The 9,397-nt window shown below is 41.3% G+C and overlaps 1 protein-coding gene across 1 annotated transcript in view; it reads right to left on the bottom strand.

The window, feature by feature from the left end:
* Window positions 1–8,880, bottom strand: part of HUWE1 (HECT, UBA and WWE domain containing E3 ubiquitin protein ligase 1) — a 155,401-nt gene extending 146,521 nt beyond the window's left edge. The window contains exons 1-3 of the mRNA XM_045288269.1: window positions 8,822–8,880; window positions 8,542–8,647; window positions 2,739–2,872 (exon numbers count right to left, since the gene is read on the bottom strand). The gene's annotated coding sequence lies outside the window, so the exon portion shown is untranslated. The remainder of the gene's footprint in view (window positions 1–2,738; window positions 2,873–8,541; window positions 8,648–8,821) is intronic.
* Window positions 8,881–9,397: the final 517 nt, after the last annotated feature.

The raw sequence follows: 9,397 nt of genomic DNA, 5'->3' as shown, positions 1-9,397 counted from the left end.
GGGGGGGGGGGTCACCACAACATGAGGAACTGTATTAAAGGGTTGCAGCATTAGGAAGGTTGAGAACCACTGGTGTAAATGAAGCTACTCCCAGAAGTCACCTTTCAACTGGTCTATAAAATGGCGATACCCATGAGGAATATATACTCCTTAGAATAATCAACTCAATGAAACCAAAAGGATATTTGCTCAAAAACAAAGGCAGGAAGGGACAGGAAAGACAGATGAATGGAAACATGGAGCCCAGGATGGAAATAAGTAGAGCACAGACTCTAACCAATGACACAGAACAATTTGTGTAAGAATTATTGAATAGAAAGCTATTTTGCTGGGTAGTAAACTTTCACCTAAAGCACAAGAAAACACCTTTAAAAACTTGTCTTAGAGCCAGAAAAACTCACTAAGTTGTAACAGCATTGAAATTATAGATCAGGGGTCCTCAAACTTTTTAAACAGGGGTCCAGTTCACTGTCCCTCAGACCCGTTGGAGGGCCAAACTATAGTTTAAAAAAAAAACTATGAACAAATTCCTATGCACACTGCACTTATCTTATTTTGAAGTAAAAAGCAAAACGGGGCAAAAACACCCGGTGACCTGGATAAATATCCTCAGTGGGCTGCATGTGGCCCACAAGGCGTAGTTTGAGGAGCCCTGTTTATAGGTCAAAGCAACCGAAATACCAACACTAAAAGAATAAAAAACATTAAGATAGCATAAAACTAAGCACACCACCTGTGTGATCACTAGGCGTCGAAGGGACCAGGTATCAGGCATCAAAGAACAAAAAAATCTATCACTGTGAATGAGGGGGAATGGAGATTGGGGACCCAAAACCCATCCGTAGGCAACTGGACAGCCCTTCAGAAGGGTAGCAGGGAGGAGTCAAGCCAGTCAGGGTGCAGTGTAGCAACGATGAATCATACAACTTTCCTCTAGTTCTTAAATGCTTCCTTTCACCCCTCCTCCCCTCCACACACACACTATCATGATCCCAACTCTACCTTACAAATACGGCTAGACCAGAGGATGTACACTGGTACAGATAGGAACTGGAAACACAGGGAATCCAGGACAGATGATCCCTTCAGGACCAGTTGTGAGAGTGGCAATACCGGATGGGTGGGGTAGAAAAGGGGAACCGATTATAAGGATCTACATATAACCTCCTCCCTGGGGGAGGGACAACAGAAAAGTGGGTGAAGGGAGACATCAGACAGTGTAAGATATGACAAAATAATAATTTGTAAATTATCAAGGGTTCATGAGGGAGGGGGGAACAGGGAAGGAGGGGGCAAAAAAGCTGATACCAAGGGCTCAAGAAGAAAGCAAATGTTTTGAGAATGATGATGGCAACAAATGTACAAATGTGCTTGACACAATGGATGTATGTATGGATTGTGATAAGAGTTTTAGTGCCCCCAATAAAAAGTAAAAAAAAAAAAAAGAATGGAGTGGGTCCAATAGAAAATAATGATGGGAACATATGTACAAGTGTCCTTGATACAATTGATATATGTATTGTTACAAGAGCTGTAAGAGCCCTCAATGAAATGTAAAAAAAAAAGCATTAATTAAACCTTCTAAGAAAATTAAAACCATGTATAAAAAATCTAGGAAACATTAGCTTCTTCCACCAGGAGGCCGACTTTTTATATGAAGCAATAAGCATGGTCAAGACATGGCATTAAAAGTCAGGTATCAATTAAATCTGACTTTGACACAGAAAAAAAGTATTTGTAACTAGTTATTTTGGGATAGTGCATAGCCCAGCAACATAAACTCCAATTAAGATAGAGAAGTTTACTGCCATCATTCCAGTATAATGGGTTCTAAGGTTAACAGCAAGAATGGGTTTTAGACACTAAAGTTTTTTTGGTAGGTGCTAAATCTGCTCCCAACTCATGACTGTGATTTTGGAGACTTGGCACCTAAAAAGGAATAATGAAATGTTGCCCAGTCCTGTGGCTACCAATTGATAAGTTTGCACCCAACATTGATAAGTATCAACTACTGGGAGATAATTACTAAATGTAGGGGAAACGCTACAGGACAGTTTTTTTTTTTCAATAATGCATCAGAAGAGAAACCAAAAGAGGGAGCCTATAGATTAAAACATATTTGAGAGACATAGCAAATATTTACAATGAATTAAGTTTCTTCGGATTCTGAGTGAACCAAATGTCAAAAAGCGATTTGAGAAAATAATGAAAATCTGAATTTTATATCTGATATTAAAGATTTGCTTACATTTTTAGTTGTGATAATGTATTGGGATTAAAGTCTTATCTTTTAGAAATAAAATAAGTATTTTACAAATAAATGTAATATAAAATTAAGAATTACCACCCAAAAATCCAATGAGGGAGAGGGACAATGGTTATATAAAATGGTTGCAAACTGATAGCCAATTAAGCTGGATAATGGGTAGAGGATTTGATTATACTGTTCCATTTTTGTTGTTTGAAAATTTTCATAATTCTTTCAGGAACTGGTTAAAATTACTATCTTGTAATTTTTTCAATGTTACTTCAGTAGCTTTGAAAACTCATGTACAGACAGAATTCAATTAAATGGTTCCTTTTATCCAGCAATGACTTAACAGTGCCACATTAGATTCCAAGGGGGGGGGGACACGGACACGACACAAGCCCAATCACAGGAGTGTATATACCCCCCCACCACATCCATCCTGAGCAGCAAAATACAAATACTACGCACAAAGATCTATTAAACCAACCTAAAATCACAGCCAATCATATTCATTCTGGTGAAAATGCCAACACTGCTAGAGGAGCTTCCTGAACCTCCTACCAATTTGGTCTGCTGGTTCCTCTGGTGCACCAACCCACTCAGGTCAGATTAGTGGAGGACCTACAAAAAATGGAGAATACACAACATAAGGTTGTGGAGGAATTAACCATCACATCAATGCTCAAACAGTACTTGTTTCTGAAGCAATAGCCCTTACATAACAATTTGCATTTTTAAAGACCTGCTTTGAGTAATAACTGAAGAATTTAGACCAGGTGTAACAATACTTCCAATCTGACACTTTGACAAAAAAACCCTGAAAATGGTTCAGTTCTCAAATGAAATTATAGGCAATAGTTAATTCTAAACTGATTCTAAGGAAATTTTAGTTTATTTTTAAAAAGAATTATTTTGTTAAAGAATTACACATATATTATTTAATTACCATTCATGCTTTTTGGGTGTACCAGAAAGATAAATAATAAACATACAAGTTGACCTTCACCACTGAACCCTAGATGTTTTTTAAGGTATTGCCACTCCTCTTTTCGCAAGATGGATCTAAAATAAACTAAACTTTGAGGTCACACTTTATTTATCATTCCCAAATTTATTCTATTTCTTAATGCCAAGAGTCAAACTGAGGTTTGGTTAATTTCTGATCACTGCTCAAGCCATTGTAAAAGGGGCCAAAGCAACCCTGAGAACACTTTTATTGAAAATCACTGACATCAAGTTGATTTCATTTTTATTTACTTAGTGTATTAGAAAACGTAAAATGGGAAAACCGCAATAGGAGGTAGTATATTAAAGAACTAGCAATAATTCACTTTGGAAAATAAGCTTAACAATCCAATCTTTCTAAACATTTTCTCAGATTGCATCCTTTTCAAGTACAAAGTCAGTTAATAACAGATCCCCACAATGATCTAAGGGACCAAAGAAAGGATATTAAAAAACAATATGAATACTTGAAAGCTAACTGGCAACAGTTCTTTACTACTGTGATATGGATAGCACCAAATTCCACAACTTTAGAATGAATAACGTAATAATAGACAAAGGAAGAGGCAACTTTTGTAAGAGGGAGAACATCTGGACATGAAAAAGAGCAGTATACCTGGTGGTTCGTCATCCCAAGACAGTGATTTTGCACTAAAGTTTCTAGACCTGGTAACATAGAGTCGGAATTAAATTTGATAAACATGAATTACTGGAAATAAAGAGCTTAGGAAAGGTGGTGGAGATACAAAACTCCTAAGTCTGGCCTAGAAATGTAAAAAAAATAGCATCCTATTCCTTCTCAGGTCATAAAAACTAGCACATGATGCAGGTGCATCTGTATTCTTGTGCCAAGAACTTTATTTTTCAAATTCCAGCAAGCATGCTTTAATATAAGCACAATTGTTCCCATTATAAGACACCCTGGTGGTTTATAGGTTACTTGTTGAACTGATAACCACAAGGTCAGCATTTTGAACCCATTAGCAGCTCCTTGGGGAGGCTTTCTGCTCCTGCAAAGATTTACAACGAAGGAAATAGTTCTCTGTCCTATAGAATCGCTTGATGGCAATGAGTTTGGAGTTTTTAACTTACACTTATGGAAATGAAGAAACTTAAGTGTGAAAAGTAATTTGCCCAAAGTCATAAAGCTTATGAACCCAAGGCAAATAATCTTTCCACTACCCTGACTGCCTGCCACAACCGGGGAATGTTGGTGCCTCCTAAATCTATACAACTTGGGGCTGTAAAAAAGCAATGCTTAACACTAAATCTTCAAAGGAAACCAGTAATAGGCAATTTTTTATAGTTATCAATGGAGGTGGCCACATAATAGTGGCTCGAGGGGAAGAGAAATAATGTGGAACAATGTTTGAGGAGCTCGAGATCTTCTATCATTGCTATTTATTTTTTAGGACAGGGAGAGAAATGACATCCCAGGAGTTTGGCAGGGAGGTCTCTATGGGATTCAGATTTAGATTCTTGGTAAAATAAAAATGGGAATAGGGAACAGAAGGATTAGTTAGTGAGAAGTAAAAAAAAAGTGGTTGGCAGCAGATACATGCCCATAGACCAAAAGGTTTCAGGAGCTCAGAACAAGGTAGGAAAAGGGGATGCTCCAGTGCTTCAGGGTAAGGATGGGGGGTGTAGCACATGGTATAGGAAAGTTAGTTTGCAAGAGGGTTACCTTCCACAGCCTTCTGAAAAAGTTTTTGTTTTGGACTAGGGGGAAGTTAAAAGCTGTGAAAATTGTAATCATAGACCCTCCTTCCCACGGTTCCACTCATTGTTCTTTCTAGAAGTATGTAGTATTTAAGAAATCAATGAGTGCCCTGATTAGAATTTCACAAGTGAAGAACCAAAGAAATGGAAGGCCATTAGGATCCCATCAACAAAAATGGGAGTAAAAACAAAAAAAGGGTTCGATTCATTTATCAACGCCTGCGCCGCAAGGACCAATGGGAAAAGGGAAGCACGAAAGGTTGAGAGTGCTCAGGCCAAACCCTCTACCATAGAATGGGGAGGGAATGATTAGGGTGGGGGTGGGGCTTTCCACACCACTCCAATAAAATCCTCAACTAAGTGAGTCGGCAGTGATGACATTAAGGGAGAAGGGGAGAGAGTACTTTAGACCCCTTAACTTGACCCTAAACCTTAGCTTAGATATCATGGAGTTGGGAAAATAAAGCCCCCGCCCCCGTTTATAAATTCAAGGTAAACTAGATTAGCTGCAGGAAGAACGGAAGCGAAACCACAAAAAGGTAGAGAATGGGGATAAATCGTCAAGGGTCTGTCCTTTCCCCCACATCCCAACCAATCCCAGGTTCTCCACCCCACCCTGCCCAATTCGCCTACAGCGGTGGCAACTCAGTAAGCATTGACCGATTGGATGGGGAAAAGGCGGGACCACACGCGGCTGCGGCCTGGGAAATGGTGCCGCCTCAACCTTTCAGAGACAAGGAGCTTCGCCTCCAGTTTACCGGCACCTCAGCGTTTCGCCAGTCGTCACCTCCTTAACGTCAGGTACCAGAGAGGCGTCACAACAAGGGTAGTCAACACCTCATTTCTGGGTCCTGGCCGGACAGACATCAGCTTCCGCCGCCATCTTAACAGCAGGCGGACAGACCCTACTCACTGCACCCCAACCCCCAACCCCCGAGATACCTCGGCCACCACCACCCACAAGGACTTAACCCCACTACCGCGAGAACTCACGGGTAAGAAAAGAACAGCACAAGCCGGAGCCGGAGCCTGACCGGAGACGTCGCCGCCTCCGAGGTTGCTGCAGCCGTAGTCGAACCGCCGCAGATTCCGCGCAATCCCGCGAGAACCACTACCAGGCGGGGAAAACAAGAGTTCAGCCTTTCCCAGACCACTCCTCTCACCAAAGCCAAAGCCGAAGCTGCTGCTGCTGCTGCTGCTGCCGCTCAGCTCTCACCCTACGCAAAGCAAAAAGCAAATGACGCACGGTCTCACGAAGGACGGAGGGGCGGGGCCAAACTACCGCCTCCGGCTCCCGCATGCGCTGAAAAACTATCGCGATATTATGTTCCAGCCTCTGCGAGACCTCTGAGTTCACTGCAGGATTCCGCCCGCGCCTTTGCCTTCAGGAAAATACAAGATCTCGCGAGACTTAGTGCACGCTGCTGAAAAGGAGAAAGGCGGAGCTTCATGAAAATGACTGAGAGTTTGGGGGGGCGGGAGGGAGGAACCTCCAGTCCTGCAGAGATCTCGTCTACCACGAGGCTTCCGATTCACTGCGGAGCTGGATGCCAAACCTCGCGATGACACAGCTAAGCGCCAAATCTCGGCTATGTCCTCAAAACTGCCCCCCCTCATCTAGGTGTCAAGAACCCGTGCTTGAGGAAAATTTAAAATCAACCTGTTTATTCTCACGCTTCAAGGCAAGGCTTTACCAATTAGCAAACTCCGTTCAGGAAGAGGAATACAAAGCCCCCATTGTTACTTGCTTTCAGGAATCACATCATCCCAACTAACAAAAAAAAAGGTTCAATATTACAGTAAGTATGCAAATACAAATGAAAACAATGACATAACATTTTTTTGTCCTTTAGATTGGGGAAAACACTTAAAAGACCGATAATATCCAGATTACTTCCCTCGCAGCACTGTAGTTTAACCTGAATCCACCTCAATCTAACTAAAGACTCATATCATTAATTCTAGCTCCGAAGCCACCAATGTGAACTCTTGATGCTTTATCTTAGCACAACCAAAAGACACAATAAAGTGATTTTCTCCAAACAAAGGAGTCGGCACTCAAAGGGAAATTCAAGGTTCCAGGGAGGGGGGTGGTGTTGGGTGAGGCGGTGGTGCTAAAGTGTGTGTGTGCATGTGTGACTAGGTATGTGTGTTTGAAGGTTTTAATTTGGCAGTTTTTCCATGTCTAGCCAACAAGGTTCTTCCAATAAATCTTGAGATCCAATTTGGCTGTATTTATGGGTTTTTCTATTCTAATACATTGTTCTGTCCATTCTAATTTAAACATTGTTGCTTTAGAGCATATTTTAGTAGCTAGTAGTACAAATATTACCATCTTTTACAATATTTTCGAGGTTATCCTTAGCCATCTATTTTTTTGTTCCTGATAAACTTTAGAATCTCATTAAGTTCCAAAAACTTGGTATGTTTATTGAAATTGCATCAATTGTATCAAGAGAAAAAACAGACATCATTACAAAATTGAGTCTTCTTATCACAAGCATGGTCTCCCTCATTTATGCAAACGTTCTTTCACTGTTGATTAGTTTACTTACAGATATTTTTATTCATTTTTCTTGCTTTGCTAATGAAAGGTTTTTAAGTATGAAATCTTCAAAAAGGCTTATTGTTTATACGTAGAAAGACTATTGATACGTGCCTATTCTTGTAATCAGAGAAATTTAAAAAAATATATATTCGCTTTCACTAGTAACTGGGATATGCAAAAGAAAAGAATGACATACCATTTTTGCCTTTGTAAGATTGATAATTTGTGTTGGCACAGCGGTAGAGAAATGGGTACTCTCGCACAACATTGGAGAGTGATTATTAGTATAGCTTTGGGGAAGGAAATTTGAGCAAATACTTAAAATCTCAAAATGTACATACACGCTGACCCAACATTAGTCGTCTAAGAATTTCTCCTACAGAAATACTCATACATGTGCAGGGAACATATATATGTACAAACCCATTACAGCATTAGTAGTAATAGCCCTCCACAAAAAAGGAGGGATACAAGCTAATGTACATCAATAGGCAAATAAGCTGTAGTACACAATGCAGCAGTTTAAAAACTGAGATAAATTTACCTTCCCTAATATAAATATCTACAAGAGATATTGTTAAGTTTGCCAAAAAATTTAAAAAAAACCAACTAGCCGAAATGAATATGTGTCTGTATAAAATACCAAAACCGACCTTACTGCCATCGGGTCGATACAAATATATAAAAATAAAGGAGGCTTCAAAAAGTTCATGGAAAAATGGAATGAAAAGATAATGGAATTTTCCCACGAACTATTTAAGGTCTCCTCGTATGCGTGTATAAATATATGAGTACTATATATGTATATATACTCTATATCCACACATACACATATATGTGCATAAATATATTAAATGCCCAGCAGTTACGCGCGAAACCTGCCTCGGACCCGCCCCTCACCTTTTCTCTCCCCTTCCCTCCTCGGCCCTCCCCTCCGAGGCTGCCTTGCCACAGCTGATGCCAAAGGTCCAGTCTCTACTCTCCCCAAGGGCCACTTTGCCACAGCTAATGCCCATACCTCGCAACCCCACTCGTGGCCGCTCTCTCCCAGCGTTGTGGGCCGCAGCCCAGGTCCCTTCAGAAGATGCGGCTAGCCCTCCACAGCCGCGGGCACTAGCAGAGACCTGGGGGAGGGGAGAGGAGGTGGGGTTGAGGGAGAGTTAGGGCTAGCCTCCCAACCCTTCTCCAGGCCGCTGTCTCTGGCGTAGGGTCCCGTGGGAACTTCCCCCTCCCCCACTCACACCCCGGACTCAGGTTTTAAGCACTGCTCGCCCCACAAGCCGTGGGTAGACACTTACCTCTAGTAATGGCTCCGCGGAATCCGCATGAGCATACCAGGTCTAAAGGCCTGCAGCTCGGCTTCCTTTGCACGCACACGGTCGAAACCCTCCGCCTCTGGCTCTCCTCACACTTCCTCTCAGGCTCCACCCACTGTTCTTGGAGTCCCGCCCTTGCCTCCTGGGAGTTCGCTCCCTTAGCGCTGAAACCTAGACTCTTGTAGGCGACCTTGCAGAAATATTCACTGCCTAGCAAATCCAACAATAGTAGCGTCACCACGACATTGGGATTTAATTTGAGAGAAAGACTTTGAAGAGTGCCATCAGGCTTAAAAATTAACGACCTCTCCAGCTAACTTGTCAGAGGTGAGGGGCAAGAGTGCAAGCAAGGACATTGAATGGAACGCTGGTGACTATGGAATCATCTTCCACAGTACTTCAGGTACATAATGAGTCCTATTTTTTTTCTTTTTCTCCTTGTTATTATTTGGATTGGCAGTGCAAATTGTCAAGGAAATAAACTCAACTATATCTAGATATTATATATAAATAAATGCAAGGAGAATCTGGTAGATTCCCCCTAAATATTAACTATGT

This window comes from Echinops telfairi, unplaced genomic scaffold (genome assembly GCF_000313985.2).
Source record: "Echinops telfairi isolate 266 unplaced genomic scaffold, ASM31398v2 ScPeMD7_19;HRSCAF=73, whole genome shotgun sequence".
NCBI lineage: Eukaryota > Metazoa > Chordata > Mammalia > Afrosoricida > Tenrecidae > Echinops > Echinops telfairi.
This window is presented reverse-complemented; position numbering and strand designations above follow the sequence as displayed.